At 39.5% G+C, this 25,680-nt stretch overlaps 1 long non-coding RNA gene across 2 annotated transcripts in view; it reads left to right on the top strand.

Moving 5' to 3' along the window:
• Positions 1 to 25,680, top strand: part of LOC134476059 (uncharacterized) — a 169,260-nt gene that overhangs the window by 47,316 nt on the left and 96,264 nt on the right. For both annotated transcript variants that reach the window (XR_010047504.1, XR_010047503.1), the window contains exon 3: positions 18,512 to 18,646. This is a non-coding gene — a long non-coding RNA (uncharacterized LOC134476059). The remainder of the gene's footprint in view (positions 1 to 18,511; positions 18,647 to 25,680) is intronic.

Below are 25,680 nucleotides of genomic sequence, written 5' to 3'. Positions count from 1 at the left end.
TGTGCTGACATTTTTATTCAGTTTCCCCCTTCACTTCCCCTCCTCCATTATCTCTGACCCTTCACAACCATACGTCTGTTTTTCACTTGTTATTTTTGCATCTTGTGAATGCAATATAAATGCAATCTTGTACTATGTATCTTTTCAGAATTGCTTCTTGTTCACTCAGTATGATGCCCCAGAAATCTGTTCCCAGTGTTGTGAGTATGGATAGGTTCCTTCTTCTTTAGTATTAAATAATATTCTAAGATACAAAGAATCTCAGCCTTCATAAAAGCATTTCACCACTGAGGATGTTATGATGCTTCCAGTTTTAGAATAACATGAGTACATTTTCTATGAACAGTTATGTGTAGGATTTTGTGTGAACTTACGGGTTTGTTTTCTGTAGTAAATGCCAAAATTGTAACTGATGTGCTGTGTTGTAACTGGACACTGAGTTTTATGAGAAACTACCAAAATGTTCTCTGAGTGACTGTACCATGTCTATTCCACCAGCAAACCTATAAGGAGTGTAGTCTACTCGCCAGCATTTAGCAGTGTCACTATTTTAATTTGAACTACTCTAACAGGTGTGTATGTGATGATATCTCTCTGTGGCTTTAATTTGTATTTCCTTAATGGCTGATAATGTTGAATATCTTTTACTGCAGTCTTCAATAGATGGAATAACTTAAGACCTGGAATGAACTGGAAGGAAATCCACTTCTGTAATTGAGCCAAAAATTAACTTGCTGATGAGGATCAGTTTTAGAAGGTGTGTGTGGGGGGGAGATTACTCTTTACCTTGAACCTGAATTTGAGTCCAGTGTTAATTAAACAGATCTTATCATTAATATATATCAGAAATAATTTACTTGCTCTGGTGCAGGTGGTGATATAAAGCAGTTTGATGGCTAATGAGGAATGTACTTTAACAATGTAATGACTCTGCCTGTATAGCATTAGCAATCTGATATCTACTGCAAACTCAATAAATATGGGAAAATTTTATCTATGTATCTATGTATCTATCTATCTATCTAGTTATCTGCCCATATAACAATGAGCCTATAAAGGTATAAGGGAACAGACAAATTTCTATCACCTAGTATGTTTAAGTCAATGGGTCCAGTTTTGCATCCTGTATGACTATGACTAGTTCTGTTTAGATGCATTAATATTTATCATTTTGGTACAGCTACCTGTGATATTTACTATAGCAACATGTTAGTAAGTCTGTAGTTTTGGAACAAGAGACTACACTGAGGTGTGCAGTGTGTAGGCTTTAGCATCTAGATTTGTATAAACATATTCCGTGATGTTTGCACAATGACAAAAATCACATAACAGTGTAGTTCTAGGAGGAATAACCACCTTTACATGGTGTGTATATGCAAATGTGCATGTATGTGTGACTGTGTGTGTCTCTTTTCACAACAGGTCTAAGTTAAGAAAACAGTTACTTCTCTATTTTGAACTAATCTTTAATGTTGCACAGCATTCCTTTAACAACTATCAAAAGGGGAAAAGTTACATCATGTGCCTTCTAATCAGATACACTGGGAAGCACAAAACATCACCTCTACAGAATTCCTGCCCAAAATACACAAATAAAATCCGATGTTAAGTTGTCTGATGTAAATGAATTGAGATATTTTATAGAGCAATAGATCTTTACTCTTCAGAAAAATCATGGTCACAAAGTCAAAAAAAAAAAGCAAAAAAACCCCTTCAAGATTAAAGAGAATGAGCAAGAATTCGTTTAAATTAAAGAAACCAGAAAAGATGACAAACAAGTGGCCGGTGTAACTGAGACATGTGAATTTTCAGAGCTGCTCTTTACAGTACTGCAACTCTTGAAGAAATCAGCATGTGGACAATTAACTAATTAAATTTTGTTTCCTGGCTTTCATCATTATATCGTGCCTTGATCTTTGTATCAGCTATGAATTGATACAAAGTCCTTGTTCGTAGGAAATAAATTGCTGAATTATTCAGGATATAATTCAGGGGAAGAATGCTTAAAAGGTTTAAGAAGTATGATGATTATGTGCAGAAAGATAGGAAATGATAGAACAAGTTTTAAAAATTCATTCACTGCAATACAGGACATACAGAATTTTATACTATTTTTACAACTTTCCTCTACATTTGTAATTCTTATCAAAATTTTAAAAATCTTCTTTAAAAAACTAGAACTAGAAAAACTGTTCAATCCATGGTTGAAGCCTAGTTTTCTATTTACTTGTAAGGTCATTAATGGAAGGAACCTTGCAGGTGAGCTAGCAGAGATGCACAGGGTCCTCCTGGGGGCTGGTCACAAGGGTGACAGAGGAGAAGCGGTTGGATGAGGTTTCTGATATGAGCCTGGGTCCCTGCCTGGACTTCTTCCCGGCTCAACACATGGCAGGAACGGGGAAGCAGAGGCTCTGTCTACAGTGTGGACATTATGGGGATGGAAAGAGAGGCGAGCTGAACTGGGAAACTGCAAAACCTGGTGTGGAGGTTGTTTGTATGTGTATCCCGACTCCCTGGTCCAGACAGTATAAGGGATATTGTGTTAGTCACTTTCTCTCACTCAAAGTATTCATGCGGGAGAGGTTTATTAGGCTCACAGTTCTCCTTGGCTCAGTCCATGGTCAGCTGGCTCTAAGGCAAGTAGGTACATATAGCGGAAGACCCTGAAGGAGGAGAGCTGGTCATGGTGGCCAGGAAGCAGAGAACAGAAGGGAGAGCCGGGATGAGAATACAGCTTTCCACGTCGTGTCCCCTATCAATCCACCTGCGATCAGATCCCACCTCGTGATGGCACATGTAGTTGCTGAACCCAGCAAATGATGAGGGTAGTGCTCCCACAATCTCACATCCCAGACACATGTGACTTTGGGGGTACATTTGGCACCTAAATTAGAACACATCATATCTTCTTTGACTTTGCTGGGAGAGCTACTCTGTCCACTTGAACATAAAATACATCAACAAGGGGATGACTACATCCAAAGCAAAACACAGCCCTGCCCCTGGGTTGTGCAGGCCCATGCTTAGGTCAAGTAAAAGGATTAAGAAATGTGCTTAAGAAAGAAAAGAGTGAAGAGTGAGTGTATCTAGTTTAGAAAGGAGGTAATCTTTCAGAAGTAGATGGTAACTTGGCCAGTAAAAAATATACTTACAACATAGAATGAGATGTTAAGCAAACTGCGCCCAAGGAGATGTAATCTCCAGTAAGACAGGACTTTTTTAGTTTAAGGACACAGGGAGTGGCTAGCTAAGTATTTTACAGAGAGAGAGAGACAGAGACAGAGAAAGACAGAGACAGAGAGAGAGACAGAGAGCACCCCAATAGTCCCTTCTATACGCAAATGGCCCTGAATACCTGTGTGTGAGCCTAGACACGCCAGGCAGGGGTCTGGAGGGCGGTAACACTATTTGAGATGCTTGCCTGAGGGGCAAGACCTGGTGCTAATTTACAGCCCAGCAGGACCTTCATGTGCCTCCCTCTTTGCCTTTCACAGAAAAGCCCTTTATGGACAATATTGGGAGAATCAAGGGTTTGAGCCCTATCTCCAGAACTTTTAATCAGCACTGTTTTCACCTCAACATTAGGGCAAAATTGCCAGAGAACTGTGCATAGCAGCACATTTCATTACTGAACTCATCAATAAACGCATTCATCCTAGTGCCCTACGGGGGCTGAGGGAGAATTGCATCTTCAAACCCAGTCTTAGTGACAGCGTAGCACCAGGAAGATCCTGTCTCGAAATAAAACACAACAGAGCTGGAGATGTACTCAGTTCAAAGCCCTGGGTTTAGTCTTCAGCACCCCTCCAATTCCCAGAAATGCTTCCCACAGCACCCATTGAAGGTAAAGGCCTGCAAGTTGTGTCCTTTTATAAAGATAAAGGCCAGTTGTGTTGCCACAACTGGAATACAGGACCTTGTAGACATTGGTGTCTACATCCATGCTGTTTGGGTGCAGAGACATTCTAAATCTAAATTCTTGGAAAAGTAAATGATGATTCACTTTTAGTCATTCAACTTATTATTTTGTTTGCTAGGCAAATGTTTACATGGGGACACAATCTTAACTAACACACATGTAAACGTGTGGTGTATAGGCTAGAGGAAAATAGATATTAAAAGGGTACAGTGCATATACTGGAATGGAGAAGCCCAGGTACCTGATACCAGGGAGGTTTTCTGGTGGAAGTGAAATATAAAACCGAGGTGGAGCATAGAGGAGAGAACTTCTCAGGTACAAAGAACAGCAGAAGATGTATAAGCAGGGTGTGTGGTTGCATGGCTGCGATCACAACACTTTGGGAGGCTGATGCAGGAGGGTGACAAGGAGCCACGCCTAGGAAACTTGGCAACTTACAGAGACACTCTGTCTCAAAGTAAAAAATAAATACATAAACAAACAAGTGGGTGTGGATCAGTGTGTGGGCCCTGAGTTCAATCCGATCCCCAGTATCAACAACGACAACAATGAAACAATGAGAGAAAGAGGAAACACTGCAGATGTTGATGTTAGGAGGCATCAAACCTCCTGCTCCCTTGCTCCCAAACACCACACACACACACACACACACACACACACACACACACACACACTCCCTTTGCCCATTCAAAGTCCCCAGATATCTCATTAACAGGAGTCCTTCATAATAAGTCTTGGAAGCTTTCATATTTCTGTCTTCTTAGAAGCGAGAAGAGTTCAGACCAACGGCCCTAGAACTCGGGCAGTGTCCACATGCATGCGCTTGTTCGGACGCGTCCATTCTGAGTTTAGAGTACAGTCCAGTGTGGGGCGCTAGGACTCAGAGACACTTGAAAGCACTGCTTGACCCTTGACGCTGGTAGAGATAGGAAAAGAAGCTGATCGTGGCCTGGAGAGGTGGGAGGAGATGGCAGCTGTGACCCCACTCCCGAGAGCTGTGTCAAAGACTGTGGAAGCAACAAGAACCCAGGCAACAGGAGGAATGCATGCTCAATAAGCCAAAGGGAATGCTGTCCTTGGATGTCTTTATAGGATTGCATTCATTTTTTTGTTTCATATCATCTCTCTTTTTATTTTGGTCTTTAAATTATATATATATTTAGATATTATGCATTTTGTGGGTATGAACACAGGTATGATGCAACACTGCAGTGTGATGTCTTTGACACCCAGGAAGACTCCAAGAAGAGGTATAGCTGGGTCAAATGAAATTTCTGTGTAGCGTTTCATTCCAAGTATCTGTGGCTGACCTGCAAAAGTTTGGGAGCTCAGTGCTGGAGAGCCCAGGATGGCTTTCTCAGAACTGTTGCTGGGCAGGAGGATGGGAGCAGAGGAGGAAATCTCTCTGAGCCATGGAGAATCCCACTATTTTCCTGTACGAAGCAAGTGTGCAAAGCTGGGATTCTGCAAAATTCATTCTTTGATAACAATCGTCTTTTTTATTGCGTGGCCTAAAGCAAAACTAACAGATGTAATAGCTGTTGGGGAAAAAAATGCACTGGTCTGATGACTGATTTATGACTGTGTCATAACATAAATTGTAAGAGGAGATGGAGAGAAGGCTTTTGTGAGTGCTGATTTTCTGCAGAGGTGTATAGCCTGTGCCTCTTTTCCAGCCATTGTTACATTTGTTAAACACAGCCTGTGATATATGTAAACATCACCCCGGCCCCAAAGGAGAACTAAGGATTATTCAGGTACTTAGGGCATGAGAGTCAGATGCTTACCTAAACCTGAGTTCACATCCCTGACAGACTCCTCGCTTGGCAAAACTGCTCTCCAATCACCTTGCTAATAGTATGGTGCGCTTCAGTTCCTAAACCGGTCACGTAATTAGAAGCATACTCCTCTGGCTGGGGAGAAATCTGCTGGTACACTCTAAATTAAATAAAGCCAGTTAATTGTGCCAGGTTATATAATTTAATGAAGGATCCATCGAAGAAGCCCTTTAGAATGTGATGGTGCATTCATTTTTGGTACAGTATTAAGCATTCGCGATGAACATTTCTCACGAGCTCCCAGCCAGTGCTCTTCATTGAGTAAATGAATTCAGGGTGGTCATGGAAAGGCTCATTTGTGGAACAGGTTGTAATCAACAGGGATCAGAGCACCTGGGCTCTCTTTGCACTTGCTGGCTTTGTTACGTCTCTGGTAAATTCTCCTGGATGTCCAGTGTGAGAGGGAAACAAACACTTCTTTCGTCATCATTGTAAGATATACACATGCAGGCACACAAGTTTTCTTTCCCTTTTACCTCTTCTCTATTTGTTCCTTAAAGACAACAACAAAAAAACCCAGTGGTAGATCCATCTGGCCTCCTGGAAGCCAAAACAGCATCTCCTCCTTGTTCTTCCTCTCCAGCTGATGCTCTATTTTGCTTCCCTTTTCCTCTTTCATCTGTCTTCTCCACCCAAAAAGCCAAGGGAAGTGAGGTAACAATAACTTTGTTGCATTTCACCTGGCCCACCCAGAGAAAATCTATTTCTAGGCAAATGCGGAAAACCCAAACCTCGTGGAACGCAACCAGCCCTTTAATCTAACATTCTCTGTGCGCGGCAGAGCCTAATGTTTAATTTGAAAAGCAACCTGAAAATAGCATAAAAGGAAACGTGGAATTTGCATAGCTATATATATGTTTAAGATAGTCGTTTTGGAAAACACTGTGTTTGAGAGCTGACCCGTTCCTTGAAGTTGCCCGGATTTTATGGACTCTTCCAAGATAAGGCGTGTAATTTTCAGCTGAATGATGGTTGCTTTTCTGCACAGTAGTCTTGGTATTAAGGAGATAGAGGTCAAGCCTTCTCATTTTGGAAAACTGAATGCTGATATTCAGAGTGGGTTCAGTGACCAAATCTAAAGTAACAACAAAGACGAAAAAGTGGCTTATCTCTAATAACCATTCTGTTAGCTCGCTTTCGGAAATCTTTAAAATCTTTTCTCTATCTTTTAGCTTTTTGCCATCTCCTCTTTCTCTCTGCCATTTCTCCTTTTTGAATCTATCTTTCTGCATTTTCTCTCTTTGCTAATTTCAATTGCACAGAAAGCTTACTTTTATAAGCAAGTCATGGGCTGGGTTTATTCTAACCCAGTTGTCTACAGATAGGAGAGACTATTTTCATTACAAATCCTTTGGATGTCAACTTCCATTTTCAAAGCCCTAAATTTCTTAGCTGAAGATTAACAGAAATCTATTATTTGAAGCTTCCCAATGTTTCTAGTATATTCATAGTGCCTTTTGCAAACAATGTCCTCCCTTTACTGACAGGTGCTGGGAACTTGGGTGGCAACATCAATGCTTTTTTAGCGAGGGGCATCTCACTAGGTCAAGGGGACAAGCAGAGGTGCAGAGTCCATGTAGCAAAGTGAGTTAAGGAAGATTTAAAGCAGCATAAATGTCTATAGGGCAAGAATTCTTATTTAGTGGTCAACAGAGGAGTCATAGACCGAAGCGAGGGGGTACATGAACTTCAATGGGAAGCATTGCTACTTTTTATTTCCTAAGTTTCATATATATATATATATATATATCCCTGTGGAAATAGCAATGGTCTTTCATATATCATAACACAGTTGCTGATTTTGTGAAATCCAGTCTCAAAAGCCCCATTATATGCATTACTATTTGGAAATTATGCAATTGTTAGATTTAACACTACATTTTTTTATTTAAAGCACTAAAAAAGGAACACATACATTCCTACTATAAAATTAAAACTGTTATTGTAACTATTTCCATATAAGCAGTTTCTCTAATCATTCTATACATTTGTTTAATGTGTTTAGAGTTATTGTGCTGAGAAGCAGAGAGTAGGTTCCTCCCGACAGTGAAGGGGTCTGGAACACAAAGGCGATGGATCTTGACTCAGACTAAGTGCTTTCTCCAGCTGGATGCCTGTGGGCTTTGATTTGGGAGAAGGGAAGAGATCATAAGAAAGAGGAGAGAAGGCACCACGGACTTCATCTTGAGCCTAACAAAGCTTCTGCTTGCCTCTGTTCATCTTGTGTCCAGAGCCAAACAACTGACAGCCTCGCAAATTGTGGAAGAAGAAAGCCCACATTAGCCAGCAGTATCCAGGGAAGTAGCAAAACAAAACAAGGTGACTGAAAAATCTCGTTAGCAAGAAGTTTCCTTATACTCTTTTCCCTGTCCACTTTATAATTGCTTCGTTAGCAGTTCTCAGGGTTTAGCTTTCCATGCGCTGTAGAAGAGCAGTCATCCTCTTCAATGTCAGTGGCTCAAATTATTGTAGACAAACCTGCTGTGCCATTGATTGATCCCCTTCCCCAAACACTCCCAACTTGTCCTGCTTAAGTCTTTACTAATATTTGTAGCTACACTGAGAGAAGTTGGTTTATTTGCCAGACTAAAGTCGGGAGGGACTGGAGATGTAAGTTGATAGTCATTGTATATGCTAAGTTCTCAACTTTGAACCACGGTGACTCTAGAAGTTAATAATTGAAGTAAAGTGAGCCTAATGGGACATAATATTTCCCCAGAGTTCCTGTGTAAACACTTTCATCAGGGAAATATTGGGAGGAGGAGACCTTGTCAGGAAAAGTATGTTTTTGCTTCTATGGTGTTTTCTGAGCCTACAAGGCAGTAGTGAAGAAGAAAGGCAGAAGGAAAGCGGGAAGCAGATGTGAGCAGTGAAGTTGATGGGGGTTGAGGGATAGACGCAGACTTCGTATTCAGAGAGCCAGCTTTAAATACCAGCCCTGCAACTTTCCTGACCGTGTGATCTTAAGCATGTCACTTAACTTCTCAGAACTTTATTTTGTGAAATGTACACAATAGTGCCTTCCACTTAGAAAGTTATAAGGATTTAACAAATTACAGTATGTAAAAGATTTGGCACAGTGCATGGTACCACACGATGAGAGTTTTGTAAAGGGTATGGCTTGAGAAGTTGTGCTGAGAGCAGGTAACATGGTCAGTAAGAAGGGACCAGACTACAAGTAGCTGATATTTTGGCCTGTCTGTTGGGCTTGTCATTGTGATGGACCTGCCAATCCTGTTTGGCTGGGAGGAGCTGTCCTAACATTGGTCTCCTGTAGTGTTGGTTTCCTTCCTTTACTCTTACTAATGTTGGTTCCTTTACTGTGAAACTGGCTTGGGTCCGTTTTTCTAACCAAAAACCATCAGTTGCCATCACCCTATTTCTCATGCCAGCTTGGGACTGCACATGTGAAGTCATGGTGTTTCTCCAGGTTAAGATAGCGACTCTGCTATGCCCACATGTGTGTGGGAACATGGGAGTAAATGCATGCAGGATGCCTATTGTGCCATTTTTTTTGTATATATTAATAGTTTAAATGATATCCTCTTTTAAATGACAAAGAATAAGATCATTTATGTATAAATCATTATAGGCAGCAAAGCACTACTAAAGATCCAGCTCTCTTATTATTACTGTTGTTTAAAGTAAAAAAAAAAATTGCATTTAAAAAATAATTTTGCTATTGTCAAATTACCCTTTGGCATCCTTTAGCCCACTCCCATAGAAGAGGTCAAGTCCTCTGAGGAATGAGAGGTCTCAGCCCTGCCTGATCTCTAAGGAACTGGGGATATTACTCACTCATTTAGAATCTTGTCTTCCTCTTATGTAGGACAAGACCATAGCTCAGACTTCTTGGCAATTATTCTTGGAGAATGATGCAAAAGTGTGGCTGATGGAAAGTATGGCATGGCAAGCCTTTGCTCCCTCTAATAGTTGACAATATAAGTCTCATTTATAAAATAACACCATTCTTCAATTTATTTGTTTTGTAATAAAGTCTTGTTTAAAAGTTTAGAAACCCTCCTAATGGTCTCCAGTCTTCTGCCATTTGGATGTGGAATAAGTTGAAAATGATGCCTGCCTCTTCTTTAATTACCCATTACTTACTTAAAACAATCAATCTATTGAACACAAATTATTATAGCTAGGTCAAACTGTCCCTTACTTCAATAACAAGAAAAATGCAGATCATTGGTTCCTAGACTGAGACAGTCATCTTGTTTGACGGTAGTGGTAAAAACCAGATTTTCCACGTATTTCTTGTAAGCAAAAAGTCCTAATATTTGCATACTTAGCAGGTATCTCATCTCCACAACAGAAGAGTTGGAAGCCTATTGTTTTGCCATTAGGATTAAAAGACCAGGTGCTGTCCAAATGATTGTCAGTACCAGCTCCTGCCTGTGGGGAGAAACTGACTGGCTGAAGAACATGTGATTTCATTCATCCCATCTCTCCTGGCATTAAAAGACTCACAGTGTGTAGCACCCTTGGCTCTTGTGAATAGTAATAGGCTGGTTTGCGTTGGTCATGCAGGTTCCAAGTGATATTGTGCCTACTTTCAACTTAGTTTAGGGAGATCACTTATTGGCAGCCACCCTTGGGAAATCACAAAGGTACAACTCTTTCCAAAGCAGGCTTGGTTTGAAAACCAGGCTTTTTCAGAGCCTCATTTCTTGTGTTTGGCTGCAACAGCTCAAAAATGCTGAATTATAAATTTACTACTTTTAAAACCAAGGTTTGGTTATACCTTTAGGTTAGTTTATGTACAACTGGCAGAGGTTGGTTTCTAGCTTATTTTAGTGTCTGGGTTTGATCATTTCCCTCTGGTTAGTGTGGAGATAACTAAAGCCCTGTGTTCTGACCAAACAACCACAACCCAAATAGGCCAAGAGACTAGGAAAATATCAGGGCAAGTGAAATGAGGTCTGTCGTTTTTAGGGCGGCCAAGCTGAGAGAGGCATAGAGCTTAAAATTTGTGCTATGGTTTGACTGGAGGTTCTTAAGCATTTAATAGAACTTACAGGGGGCTGCAAAATAGAAGCTGTGTAATTAAATCAGGAGACGATCCTGGTACTCCCATTTTGCTAAGTTTCTTAACTTTTCCCTGGGGATGCATTCCTCTCCTACTTCTAGCCCCTGAGGTTGGCCAGGCAGGGTACAGTATCTCCGGGAGAATGAACTCTAGCTTGGAACTTGTTTCTGATCTACCAGCCAGTTGAGAACCGTTAGTCCCAGCGATGTTGCTAGAGATTTTAAGAAAGGAGTTCTTTCTTTTAAAGCTAACATACTTACAGAATGCAAATTAACACCCCTGAAGATCATTTCTGTTTGTTTCTAATATTAATGATATTAACATTAGTTTTGAAGTGAGTAGAACATTGTATAGCCTTTTTTTTCTAAGTGATTATTTTGGTGACGTACGAAATACATTTCTACCTCTCTCGTCTGTATCTATTAAATGGCATTGTCATTCCATAATACATTGTTTAATTTGACTTTAAAATTTTTATCTCACATGGTATGCAAATATTACAAACTGTATATGGATGGAAACATAAATGAGAGCTTCTGAACTTGTAAGACTAATGCTGGCCACCTTTTGCCTGCTTTCTGTACTTTAGGTGCTGTGCTCAGTGAGCCTCAGTGATATCGTGTCATGTGACCAAACCCTTGAGTTCTTCTAGGAAGCTTAAAGCTCACAAAGAGGGTGCCTTGGCGCTCATTAATGGCAGCTGTGGCACTCACATTCTAGAAAATGCAGTTGCACCCTCCTGGCTTCACTCTTGCGCAGGTTGGACAAGGTGAAGACCCCAAATAGTGCTGATAGACATTGCGGGACGAGCTCAGTGTAGTGGTGTGGCACACAGGGCCTCAGGAGACTCACACGGGCAAGTTTCCTGCCGTGTGCTCTGAGTAAAACAATCACTCTGGCAATTTACTATGAGGGATTCATGTGACACCACGTGAAAGATCTTTTTATACCGTGTGGCTCAAGAGGCACGATTGTTGTTGTAAAATTCAATTAAAAAGAAAAGCAAACATCACTCTGTCCTGTTGATTCTAAAACAGAGGCTGAATTTGGTAATCTCTTAAAATCACTATGGCCAGTACTTCTGGAGTTGATTAGATTTGGGGACTTTTCTAACTACTTGAAAAAAATTCTGCTTTAAAAGGTGTCACAGTCTATAGTTTTGTGTGAGTTCCAACAGTTAGTGTTTAGGCTGCAAAAACTTACCATAACCAAGCAGCACAGATTCTGAAAAAGCAGGAACAGTAAGTTTTAAAATCCACCTGAGTCCATGTATCTGAAGCAAGGCGTTATAACTAAGATCCGTTGAAAGAAAGTATGATTTTTCTGAACCTGTACTTTGACTCAAGCTAACACTTGGTTGAAAGATGAATATGAAGGAGGTGGAGGCAGTAATGAAGTCCACCCCCACTCACCAAAAGGAAACAAGTGAAAAATGTCTTCTCCGAATTTGTCATGTCTCTGGTTTACTATATAACAATTTACGAGTGATCATGTGGATGATAGCTATGATCATATCTATAATACTGTTAATATAAAAATATAACCTGTTTACAAAGCACTTTCAAATCAGGTAAGCACAACCTGAAAATAATTGCAGGAGAGATTATTCCAGACACGTGGAGGCTTGACTCTTGACTCTAATTTGGGCATGGAGACAATTAGCTTCCAAGCATGTGCCCACTCTTTCTGGGCTGTAAAGGGGAAGGAAAACTTTATATATTTTTTGAACTAGCCTGTTCCTCACCTATTTTTAGGGTGACTGGGTTGCTTCAGTGCTGGGTGAAGATATTGAGCAAACTCACGACGAGGAGTCATAAAAATCCCAGAACACTGAGTCATCCATCTGACTCTGGCAAAACCCTGAGTGAATACCAGGTGCCCTGGGTGGCAGCAGGCAAGTGAGTTGTCGGAACATGAAAGGAGAGGAATTCAAAAGCTCTGGCCTTGCCCAGGGAAGATCCTACCTGCCTTATCTCAGAACCCCAACTGTTTTGTATCTTATAGGTAGAGTGGCATGAAGCAGCCATGTGATTGCTTCTGTGACTTTTGCAACTCACTTGGTACGCATCAGTGGTTTTCGTGTTTGAGCCTGGGAGCACTGGTGTTCTTTAGAAGATCTCAGCTGCCCCGTGGCCCTCCACAGGTTTGGAATGTATTGGGAGGGGGGAGACAGCACTCTCCACTTTGCTTCACTTAGAATTTCTCTCCTTTTGGGTGTACAGCTCTGCACACCTTCCCTCCTTAGCCTTCCTGGAAGCCAATGCCCTTACCCCACAATCTTGAAGCACCCCTGTAACACCACCATCCTCGGTGATTCTGAGGCCCAGCCCAGGTTCAGAGTTTATTTATTCTGAGAACAAACAGACTCCAGCATTATAAGGATCTTATTAGGCCCTAGGGATATAAAGAACACAAAGATATGATCCCTGCCCTCCAGGATTTTACGGTTGAATGAAGAAAAGACAGGCAAACCTATCATTATCCTACAACAAGGTGATTGATTAAATGGAGGTTTATGCCAAGAAGAGAGAGGATGTGGAGGGTGGATTGCTCAAGTCTAGCTGAGAGTGCAAGAGGAGGCTTCAAAGAGAAGGAGGCCCCTGAGCTGGGCCTTGATGGTTTAAGGGGAGATGTACAGACAGGTGTGTGATTTTAAAATAGAGTTCATGGTGTCAGTGCTCAGCTCAGCTTCTCTGAGGATTTTCCTGCTGGGTGCAGAGTGAAGCAGAGCTCCTCAGAGCCATGACAAGGCTGTTGTGGTGTGGTCCTCTGCCTTTCTCGGCTACCTACTCACCCCTCTTTCAGGCTTGTTTATCTGTTATCTTCATCCCCCAACTCTCTGTGCCCCTTCCAACTGTGGCTTTTACCTTGCCTGTTCCATCTGGCTGAAATGCTTGTTTTTTAGCATCTTTATTAAAGCCTGTTCTTATCGCTCTGTGTCAAAATAAATGTAGTATCCACTGCTCAGTATGTTCATCCGTTTGGATACCAGGGAGGGGCTGCTACTTGCTGGCCCCCTGTGTTTAGGGAAAGTGAAGTAACTTAGTTTATCCAGTGAAATGTGACTGGAAGTTGCATGTGTGATTTCTGGGTGGAATCCTGTACCCAGGATGAGTTCTTCCCCATTGGGACCCTAGACAAATGTGCTAAACAATGGACCAATAAAAAATTCTACCAGAAGCCAGGTGTGGTGGCACATGTCTGTAATCCCAGCATTCAGGAGGCTGAGGCAGGAGGATCCTTGTGAGTTCAAGACTAGCCTGGGCTATGAAGTGAGTGCAAGGTGAGCTTGGACTGTATAGTGGGACCCTGTCTCAAAAAGACAAACAAACAAACACATAAAAAATTCCATTAGAATGAGACAATGTGTTTATAGAATGTATATTTGAAATGTTGAGTGTGTCTGCTGTTTTAGTATCAGCTGATGGATCTTGACTGATGAACCTGTCTCATTACTGGTCTTAATGTAGACATCCAACCCTATTTTCCTTTTGCTACAAATTATTTGTTACTTACTTTTCCATTGTACCTACTTAAAATTATGCATTTTGTATATATATATATATATATATATATATATATGTCACCAATCTCCCTGCATGAAAATATAAACTTGATTTTTCTCCATAAATTTTCAAAATAATTTTATTTATTCATTTTCATTAGTACATGTGTGCAGTACATACAGTTTATATTCTTTGGGTGGAATTGGAACATGACTGTAACACATGTTAATTCCTCATCTCATCCCTTTCCCTCCCCTTCTTCCCCCCATGTCTTGACCCCTTCCCACTTGAGACAGACCTACTTTCTAATATCTGTCTTTTATTTTGTTCTTTATAATTTATAATTTGGGTTTCTCATATAAGAGAAATTGTGTAATGTTTATCCTTCTGTGTCTGATTATACATGTGATGAGAAGTATTTTATCTGTCTTGTTCCATATCACAGAGTGTCTGGCCCAAAGTAGGCATCTAAGAATCACTGGGCAAATGCGGAGCACAAAGTACTTCTGCTGCACAGGATGTTGTGGCCAAACAGAGAAAGCAAACACAAGGGAAGCCTGAGAATGCTGGAATCAGTGGGCCCCAACTTACGACAACTAGGATAATGAAAATAAGTCATTTAGGCAGTGCTTGTCAATCTCAGTTTTCTAGGTTCTTAGACTCTATGACTTACCCTAAAATCATTTTAAAATCAATCATATTTACCGATAAAAAGTCATAAATTTTGTGCTGAGTTTGCAATACAGATTTTTCATGTTGTCATGGACATCAGCACTTCTGTCATTTGTTTAAAAGTGGGTTTTACTGATCCAAAATGTACAAAAGATATTGTGAAGTGGGAAGAAACTGCAAAAAAGACAGAGAAACTGGGATGAGAGAAAGGGGGAAAGAAGGGAAAGAGAAAAAAAAAAATATATATATATATACAAAAAACAGTTAAAATAGTTATATTACTAATTGCTGTTAGTTCATTGTAAAGAAAGATTTGGCCTATATTCTTTGATCAACTTTTCATGCATAAATCTTGTAATATGAGCAACTACTTTGAAGATGACAATATGCAATGTACTAACCATTGATGCTCCCTGAAATCTCACTTTGATATTTTGTACCATTATTTTTATTGCTTTTCTTTCTCTAAAATGAGAAAACAGTGAGTTTTATTAAAATTTTCATCTGTAGTATAGCAGAAAAACTGTAATGGTGCCAACCGCCTCATGACTTTTCTTTAGGAGCTGAGAATGAAGCTGAGTCTCATTTGTTTTATTCATTGTGGCACTGTTTGCATCCAACATATTCCTTGAGAAATGAATTTTTGGAAACCAAAACAGCAGAGTGCCTGAGTATTTCGGCTGAATAAATTATTGATTATAAAAATTTCAAATCGTCTGAATTATCTGTAGATATGGGAGAAAATTTACTTTCATGAAGTATTAAATTTATTATGCAAGATGAAACAGATTTCAGAGAAATGAAAAGTATTTTGAAATAAAGCATTTTATTCAAATAGTATTGAATTGCTACTCTTCCTGAAAAGTCTAATGGTACTTTGAAGCTTATGGAGTCTAAGAACATTAATGTAGCTCAAATCACTCTGAGAAGGCTTTTGTTTATTTCTTAACAGTAAGTTTTGGTTTAAGAGTTTAAGGATGAGATGGTAGAAGGCAGACCATGATCAAAGGATGACATACACATGGATAGAAATGTCCCAGTCATAGTGAAGCCCATTAATTTGTATAATTAACATTCATTAATTATTATAATACAAATAAGGATACCATGAAGACAAATACACCTGGTAATATAAACTAAAATAAGGAAAAAGAACAGATGCTGTTCCTCTGAGATGGGCATGCAAGGTTGTTAGCTTGGGACTTCCCTAACTTTACAAGCTGAATTCCTATAGTAGATAATCATTCTCCTTTTGAGAGCTTGCCACCTAAAGCACTACTATTACCACCTGTATTAGGAAACTGTGAAATGACTTGAGCCTTTTGGAATTGACAAAATTAAGTAATTTCCCTGGGAAACCTCAACATTATCCAGATTATTCTCCTAACGGGAAATCTTAGCATGGAACCTATGGTCAAGAGATAAGTTGCTTTCCATATCAACAAGGTATCCCTTAGGAAATTCCTTTATTTCAAAACAAACTTAAGACATCTTTGATGTGAGTTTTCTTAAGTCATGATGGATTGTGCAATGTGATGCTGCTGTTAATACTCTGTTGATAGCCAGACCTGGTTGTCTTTGTCCCCATATCAGAGAGGAAGTGTGGAAACCATCTCCACTTTATTTGTCTGATCTGAACAAGTGGAGCTTCCAGTCTTTTTTCCCACCAGATGTGCAAAACACTACTGAATGGGTGAAATTTCCCTCAGGCACTGTGAGATATACAGGGGCCAGGGAACTCCACATACACACTTGAGCAGGAATGGACTCAGGGTTTGGCTCATGTCAGAAGTCAAATTGTTATTGTTCTTTCTTTTATGGGATTCCTTATGTGAAGGGGTTGGGTTTTTTTATAAGATGATCTTTCCAGCAAGTATTAGTGAAAGCAAAATCCTACCCAAGGGAACTTAGGCTATGAGAACTTCACAAGAGTATGCACTGATGCCTGTGGGTAATTATAGAGGCTGGCAGAGTGTCGGCAGATCATTTCATGAGAATGTTGCCTTGTTTTTGAAGGCAAGAATGGATGTGCATTCTGGTAACCTGGCAACCACAGAGATAAAGTAACGGGATAGACTGGTTATGACAGCAGAATATGCTGGAATTTTAGACACATTTACAAGTTTTACCAGGTCTTCGGAGGTGCCCCAAAGTTACAGCCAAAAGAGTGAGCCTAGGTGGACATTCTTGTACCCCAGGGCCAGTACTCAGTGCTAACCTTATTAGTCCAATACCCAAAAATCAATATGAGTCATACTACAGGCTGTGAGTGTTAGATGCTCTTATGTCATATCGAGCTCCATGGGACTGCAGCACTCTAAAACACTGTGGATATATTTCTCAAAGCTTGAGTATTTTCTCTGATAGTCAAGGACATCTTTGTCAATGATTACAGCAGGTCAGAAGTGCCAGGCAATGAATGCTCCCATAAAGAGCTCTTAACCAATGACTTACTGAAGTTAGTATGTAAATGCCCACCTCCTATGCTCATTGGCTAGGTTAACTGAGGCATATTCTCCACACTGATTTTTATCGTTTCTTAGAAAAAATAAGTTCTAATTACTCACTCTCCACCAGTAACAATGGGGTAAACTATATATATGTATGTAATTGTCTTTTCTTCTGTATCTTACTTCTTCACATCTGGGTTAGTATTTCTTAGAATAATTTTTCAAATAAAACACACTCACATTCTTATTCCACAGTCAACTTTTAAGGAAACCTAAAAGACCAAAGAGTAAGGGGAGATGACCAAGCTTACAATGAAAAGGAGAGATCCAGATAACTGAGCTTACCATGACAAAGAGAGATCCAGATAGACAGACAAAGATAAAAGTTTAACATTGCAGTTTTGTGGAATTATAAATGCCTTCTTTTCCTGTGATAGCAGGACTTTGTACTAGTTTGTTGTCATCACAAAATCTTTAATCAAGCAAAGGTCAAGAATCAACTAAGCTGAAAGGTTGTAATAGCTGTTTGTAAGAAAATTCTAGTATGGATGGGAAAAATGCACAAAACACCAATAAAGAGTAAAGAAAGTTTAACAGAGAAGAACCAAGGACCTGAAGAAACTTGTATAGAAGGTGAGAAAATTAAGCAGCAGATAGGAAGAAAACTGGCATGCTTATCAGCTTGGGACAATTAAGGCCTGAGTGGAGAAGGTGGCTCAAAAGTGTTGTTCTCAGGACGCACATTGGAAATAGACATAAAGAAGCACAAGCCCTCAGACCACGTGGCAAATTCTATGCAATGCCTTCCTACTCCGTTTTTCTGATTCTGCAACGAGCAGGGTTGTACAGCCTTCTGAGTTCTTGTTTCTTTTCTTCCTTCCTTCTTTTTTACGCTCACACATTCAGCCTAAGGTGAGGGGAAATGTAGAAGCTGGAGACAGGACCGGCTGGGAAAAATGGACCCTCAGCAAGCCCTTGTGGCGTGGTAGCAATTCTGAGTGCTAAGTGGAAGATATCAACTCACTGAAGGTCGGGAATGATTGCGCAGTAATGATTACAGATGCTAGATTGTGCCTTTTCCATATGCATTGCAGGGAGAGATTTAGGACAAGCCTGGATGTCTACATGGAGCTAAACAATACTTGAATCAAACAAAACGAAAAGAAAGGACATCTGGGAACAAGAAAGGGAAAATGACAAAGACATGGAAATAGCAGAAAAAATGAAAGGTAAACTTTTCTCTTAAATCTTTCCCCAAACTATATGACTGTGACAGATTTTCTCCTTGTGGATGGTTCTCCTAGTGCTTTGGCCAGTCCTTCACCCTCCCACTCTCATACCCATAGAGGATAGAAAAACTGAGAGAATACACAAAGGAACTTTTTAAAATTTAACATTGACCATGTTGTAAATATTGATGTTTGATATGGCTTCTCGTTTACAATTTCTCTAGCCTTCCGTAATTTCTTATGATAGCATATTAAAACCTTCCCTATGGTTATATAGGTCATGGAACAGTGACATCATGTTTAATAGTCTTGTTTTATAGATTTGTTGTTGCAACAAACATTTCTGAGCTCCTTCATGAGACAGGAAAGAGTATGATCAGTAGGTACATAGATAGTAGATAAGCCCCCAACCACCACATAGGTTTCAGTTATTTGGAGGAATCTGGCAATAAATGCGGAAGCAAAATCACAGATATGCATTTAAAATAGGCACAAATATGAAGTTAATGAGCAGTGAGTTGGATAATAAATAGGGAAAGACACAGTGATGCAAAGCTGGGACTTGAAGAATGAGGGGGTTTAGTTGTACAAATTGATGGGGCTAAGTGTTCAGGGAAGAGGAATGTGGGCATGTAAAGGCTCTAAAATAGGTCAGGTAAGGGACTGAGTGTGCAGAGAGTAGCTAGGATAAGGGACAAAGAGTGAGCAGGGCCTTAGAATGACATTCAGTTAACAAATCCCTCTAAATCCCCATGGTATTTTTAGTTAATAACAATTACAGGCAATGCTAGAGTAAATATTATTATGCATGTATTACATACATATTGTCTACTTAACTGATTTCTTTAGAATGAATTAGCTGAAGTTAAATTAATGGGCCAGAGTTTGTACTTTTTAAGGTTTTGATACACACGATTCTCTAGAACTTTTATGGAAAATTAACTTCAACTTGTCTGCCTCCTTTCCTTGGTTCTTCTTTCTCACTTTTGGTACACTTCTATTTCATTGTGTTCATCTTCACTGAATCTTCTTTATTAGAAGAAATTTTAATGCATTAAATTTAATAATAAATGTAACTGGAGGAAATGACCTTTGGTTTACTGACATGACAATATCGGTGGCTCTTAATTTTTCTTTAACATACCAGTCCCAAAAATAACGTATATGGAACTTATCTACCAATGTCCTTTGTCCTGCTTTTCTTATGTTTGTCCTCATTTTTGTACCTGCTGGTTTATTTTTTGTTGACAAAGCAGTGAGTGTTTTTTTGAGTACAGTATCTGGGAGACTTTGGTGACTTCAAGTTCTCAAGGCCACACCCAGGGCTTAGGTCCTTCTCTCTCAACAATTTCCAGAGGCCAGGCCTTCTGTAGGCCACAAACACTGTTCCTGAAGAATCAATGGACAATTCTGCCTGTGTACAGACAGGCAAATGCATCCTACAGACTCCACAAAATCATCTGCTAAAACTGAAGTACTTTGAGGAAAGGAGAGTGAGCAATAGATTTTGGAATCACAAGTGACCTGTGGCCACGTTTGCAAAATTATCTGCTATCTCCCTAAGCTTTTCCTTAAACAAATAACTGCATCACCACAATGAATGAGATAAACATTTTCAGCTGGAAATGTTTGCAGGTGAAACAAACAATAGTTGGAAGGGAGCAAACAAAGACTATTTGCAGAAATGTTCAGGAAGTGGTTTTGTTATTGTTTGCAAATTAGGTATCTGACCCTCATTACTGATTCTTGTGAGCAAATAATGCAGTAGCAGAAAGCTTTAAAGGAAATCAAAGATAAAAAATGAGGGATATATTGTTCCCTGGGCACTGCGACATGATATGGAGTGCTCCAAAATCAATTAATTCTGAGTGATTTAAAAAATAAATGTAGAAATGATATTAGTGTGAAGACTTATCACTTCTTATGATTATAGGATGGAATTTATAAACAGTATTTTCATTTGTCAAAAAATAGACTGCATTGTTAATACAGGAATGAAAAATCTTATCCTCTGTTCTTCCTTAAAAGTTAGGGAAGCATGGTCCCATGCCAAATTCTTGATTAGAAATTGGAATCCTTTCTTCAAGGCGCTTTATTGACATCTGCCAGAAAACCATCAAAGTGAAAATAAAAGTCGATGATCATTCATGGAAGGCTCCCCCTATGGTTGCGCAAAGCATCATTTGAGGGATCACACACTCTAGTCCCCTAGGACACATGATCAAGCTTAATTAAACCATTCAGTAGAGGCAGACATTCAAGAAATAGTGACCTTGAAGTTGTAGCGACAGAATGAAGTTTGAACTGGGTGTACTGGACTTCCTGAGATCCAGGTTGTAGATAATATAAAGTTATTTGGTGTTGTGTTGATGGCTGGAAATGACTTACTCTCACTTTTTCTGTATTCAGATACTGACTTCTATGAAAGTTTCCCTGAGAATGAGAAAAAGAGTGCTGAGGGTCGGGCTGGGAGTCGTGTTTGTCACTTCCCCGGCAGAAGCCTGGGGTTAAGCTGGCCCACATCTGTGCTAGTAATATATAAGCGGCAGTTGTTGGCAGCAAGATGGGAAGTCTCCAGGAAGACAGCCTCTGCTAACCATTTCTTTTTTCCCTTTATTAAAAGCTGAGCTGGAGGTAACTGTGGAGATCTGAAAATGGAGTCTGCATTAATTAGGTAGAATTTTAAGGAAGCCAAGTAACAAATGACAATTTAATTAAATATAATTAAAACACTTTCGACCTTTTTGAGGCCGCTTTCAACAGGGCAATGATTGCAGCATGAGAGAAGGCCGTGGAAAGGGAGGTAAGGTGCTTTCATTTTTCTTTTTTCTTACTTTTGGGTCTCAGCTCTTTTTTTTTTCTTTCTGCTATTAGAAATGCAGCTGGATCCTATTTTTAATCCATTTTCACATTTGTTTGAATTAAAATCCCAGATTGTTGTGCTTTCAAGGTTGAATGTGCGTGGCAGCCAACGTTTATCCAGCTTTCAGGAGTTACTGGGTAACTGGGTTCCTGGAAGGGAGATTCTGCCACCCGCTGGAGCCACAGGCAAGAGAGAGAGAAAACAGACCCAAGCCCAAAACCTCTGACATCACTGTTGTTTGGGGAGGGATTGTTTGACTGTGAACATGTGCTGGCTACTTAAGACTCTAATTATTCTGAATTACTTAAATTGGCTCTAATGCTTATGTTTTATTATTTGATATTAAGGAACAAACCATTTTAAGAAGAAATTCATAATGCAATCAAAATATTGGCAACCAGTTCTCTCTGTAGAGAGAACTGGGCTTAGAAATACCTATCCACTCTATCCTACCACCTGAATTCTAATCTGAGAGCTGCCATGTACTCTCCCCAACCTTTTCCAGTATCCTGTTTATGTCTAAATCCAATAGTGAAGCCACGCCAGCTTGTTACCACATGGAAAACTCCACTGCTTGGAGAAAGTTATGAATCCTTATATTCTTTATGCTTTAAGATCCACTATGACATCTCAAAGCAATTGCTAGGTAAACCCACCAGATGGTTTTTGGGGGACATGGAATAGACTAATAATTTCCATTAGCTGAAGATTGTTATTATAAAAATTTAATGACCTCACTGATGTGATGTCCTATTCTGGTGGAAAGTTAGTGAACCAGAAATAAAATAATACTTATGAGTACCTATGAGGACATTTGAGAGAAGTACTAGAGAGGTTAATGGCATCTCAGTTGTCCCAGGCTTCTAAAAGAACACTCTGATTTGAACTGAGCCAAGTGATCTGGGAGGTGACATGTTGAATGCAAGACTTGTCAAAAGAGGCAGGGGACCCTAGGACCCAGACACCTTTGCTATTACACTCCAAGTTAGAATCATAATATAATAATAGTCCCATCAGTAGATCAGTGACTATCATGAGGAATGAAGCTATCTTCATAAAAGTGCTCATGATGGTAGCAGAGACACAGCTAACATGCACAAATATGCACCATTATTATTATTATTATTATTATTAATGGTATTCTAGGACTTTAAGCAAAGCATCAGGCTATGATGGACCTCAGCTTCCTTACTGACCTAGTGAAAGAGTTAGTCCAATGTGGAAATTCTGAAATTCTATGAGCTAGAACCCCAATCTCATTAAAAATGTTTGAATTTAAACAAGGATTTTGTTCTTTGAGACTGACCACCAGACTTTGGCAACTAGATGTGCTTAACAACAGACACCAACTCTTGGAGCAAGTATTCAGAGAAAGGATCACTGGGAGAGAAAGAGGGTTCCTTGTAGGGGACAGAAAAAATGGTATGTGAGTCTCTCTCTGCCCTATATAAGGCGCTTTGGAGGTCATAAAATCTTCCTTGTCCCAGGGACATAGAGAGGAGAAGAGGTGGTTAATTTTTATAGATATTTAAAAACTGTTTAGTTTAGTCATCTTCAGTTATCAGATGAAAGAACACATCCTTCCCCTCTAATACAGGAGCAGTTTTCTCCACTTTTGCCCTTTTTTTTTTTTTTTCCTGCAGGAAAGGCAACAATCCTCTGGATATCCAGGACCCTGAATCAGACAGTAGCTGTTACTGAGCTGGCTCTTTCCAGCAATGCCAGTTGCCTGTGCCTTACAGTGTGTCACATATGCCCCCTCTTTTTTTATTTTACAAGATTATTTTGCTTTCTAGTTATCTGTACTTCATTGGTTCATGCAGTTGATTTTGCTCTAGGGAAAAAACTGAATAATTCATAAAGGCCTTGATTTCTCTGTCTTCTACCTGCAGAGCAATTGTTCTTTTCACTCTGAGGAAAAGAAAGTGTCTTCGCCCTTCCCTTGAGAATCTCCAATACACAACTTTTTAATTCTGTTATCTGTTATGCTGCAAAGCATACAAATGCTCATTGCTTTGCATTAAGATGAACACTTCAAGGACAACTGTCAAAAACACATCACACTTTTTGGATGAATGGAGATAAGCTACTTTTGCAAAATATTCTTTTGTCCTGATTCAAAAACACAGTTGATAGCTCTGCCCTTTACCCAAAATGTCCTTTTCCTTTTGCCAAGTGACTTGAATCTATAACAATTTGGAGGACCATAGATATCACTGAAAGAACTTCCCTCCCAACTCAAATTCTTAGGAAAGGAGTACATTAATAAATGAAGGCAAAGGTCATCAAGGTTTCTTTTTGAGCATGTAGCCTGATTTCCTTAAAGAAAAATGTTGACTTTTAAAAAAAATTATTTAAAAGTCATGTGTAATTCAAGTGGATAACTTATCATGTGAAATTAACCTGCCGACTTGGTATAAGTAACATTTCTGTCTTTAGCTACAAGGGCAACACTCAAACATTCCCCATTTCCAGTCACCGTCAATGAGCATTTCAGTATTTGCCATTAGTCCATGGGGTTCCATTCAGGTTAAACACTCAGCCTCATGAAATTCCAGCAGTTCATTTCCTATTCAAACACGTTAAAGGCAAGAGACAAAATGAAGATAAATTCCTCAATGGACCAAGATAAGCTGGTTAGCTAAGGGGAAAGATAATTAGTCAGTCTTAAGCCACCTCTGATTCTTCCAGGATTTATCTTTACAGCTTTTGGTGATGAACCATCTGTCTCCAAGGCTGAGTGACTTCTATCTTATGCTCACACCTGAGTCATCTGACCAACCAGGTTGAAGGTAACTGGAAGCTACCCCCAGGAATCCTCTCATTGTGTGCACACCCCTGGGTATATGGGGAGGCAGTGGTCACGAGGTATAGCAGAGAAGGCCTTAGAAAGGAGCAGAGGTGGGTGGGGATGTTCTCTGACTTCAAGCAGTGTTTCTTACTGAAATGCTCATGCAGACATGACTTAAAATCAGTGCCTCTATTATGACTCACACTAAGTGACTAGCAATTAGTTTTGGAGGGTGATAGAAAAATGACCCTTCTTTTTAACTGTGTAACTGTTTCCTTAGACATGAAACTTGTATGCTTCAGTGTTCATTTTTGTGTTCCCTGAGTGCCCTGCTCCATTTATTTCTCACTCTCCCTTCTCATCTGAAATACCACTCCCATCTTGGGGGATAATAACTAGTAAACTGTACCTGTTTATTTTGTCTGTAGACCTCCCTGAAATACCATCTCTCTTTACTAATCAAAGTGTTTGCAGAGCACCCTCCACCCTGGAAGCTTCTTAAAAATGTAAACTCTCAGGATCTTCTTTCCCAGCCCTCCAGAATCAGAACCCGTGTTTTACAAGATTCCCAGATGATTTCTATGCACATGGAAGTCTTGCCCTTTTTCAGTCATTATTGGCTGATGGTCACAATATTTAAAATATTTGAAGTTTGATAATCCTTAGACTCTTGATGTTAAAAATCTGTCATATGAAGACCTGGTAGACAGAAGCAAATAGATGAGTATAAAACAATATTGAATGTAGAATTGTGAAAGGTAGATTTTACCCCCTATCTGTTTCTAGTAGCCAGATGGACCTGAAGAAGTCATTTGATTTTTCTAGATCTCAGAGTATTAGTACTGACGACTGTCACTGCAGCTGTGACACTTGATGGCTGTCCTTGGATACTGTTTAATATATAGTCCAAGAACAACTTGGTCAGACATCTGGAACAGGAATTATAATCATACTCATGCCATATGCAAAAGTAAATCCAAGTGGGTTACATATCAAAATGCAAAATAATGAAATCATACAGGTGCTAAAAAAATACGGATAGATTTCCTCTGAAACTCTTTTTATGAAAAGCCTTTATAACCTGGAATTTTAAAAAAGATTGGCTAAATTTGCTACATAAAATATATATAAAATAAGTCAAATACAAGTAAAAATATGGAAGAAAAGTACTTGTAATGAATATCACCAATAAAGCCAACATCACAGCTAAATAAGATTCATGAATTCTGGGTCAATTGGTTTAAAATCTGATAGAAAAATGAGAACTATATACAAACAGATAATTCACAAGAAATGAATATAAAACATTTCTTAAACATGAAAAATATTTATGTTAATTTATAATTACAAGAGCAAAAGTGAAATAATGCTATTTCTTAC

Source organism: Cavia porcellus, unplaced genomic scaffold, assembly GCF_034190915.1.
Source record: "Cavia porcellus strain 051 isolate PalLab524CR breed Dunkin Hartley unplaced genomic scaffold, mCavPor4.1 scaffold_5, whole genome shotgun sequence".
Classification (NCBI taxonomy): Eukaryota; Metazoa; Chordata; class Mammalia; order Rodentia; family Caviidae; genus Cavia; species Cavia porcellus.
Note: the sequence above shows the minus strand (reverse complement) of the source record. Positions and strands in the feature narration are given on the sequence as shown.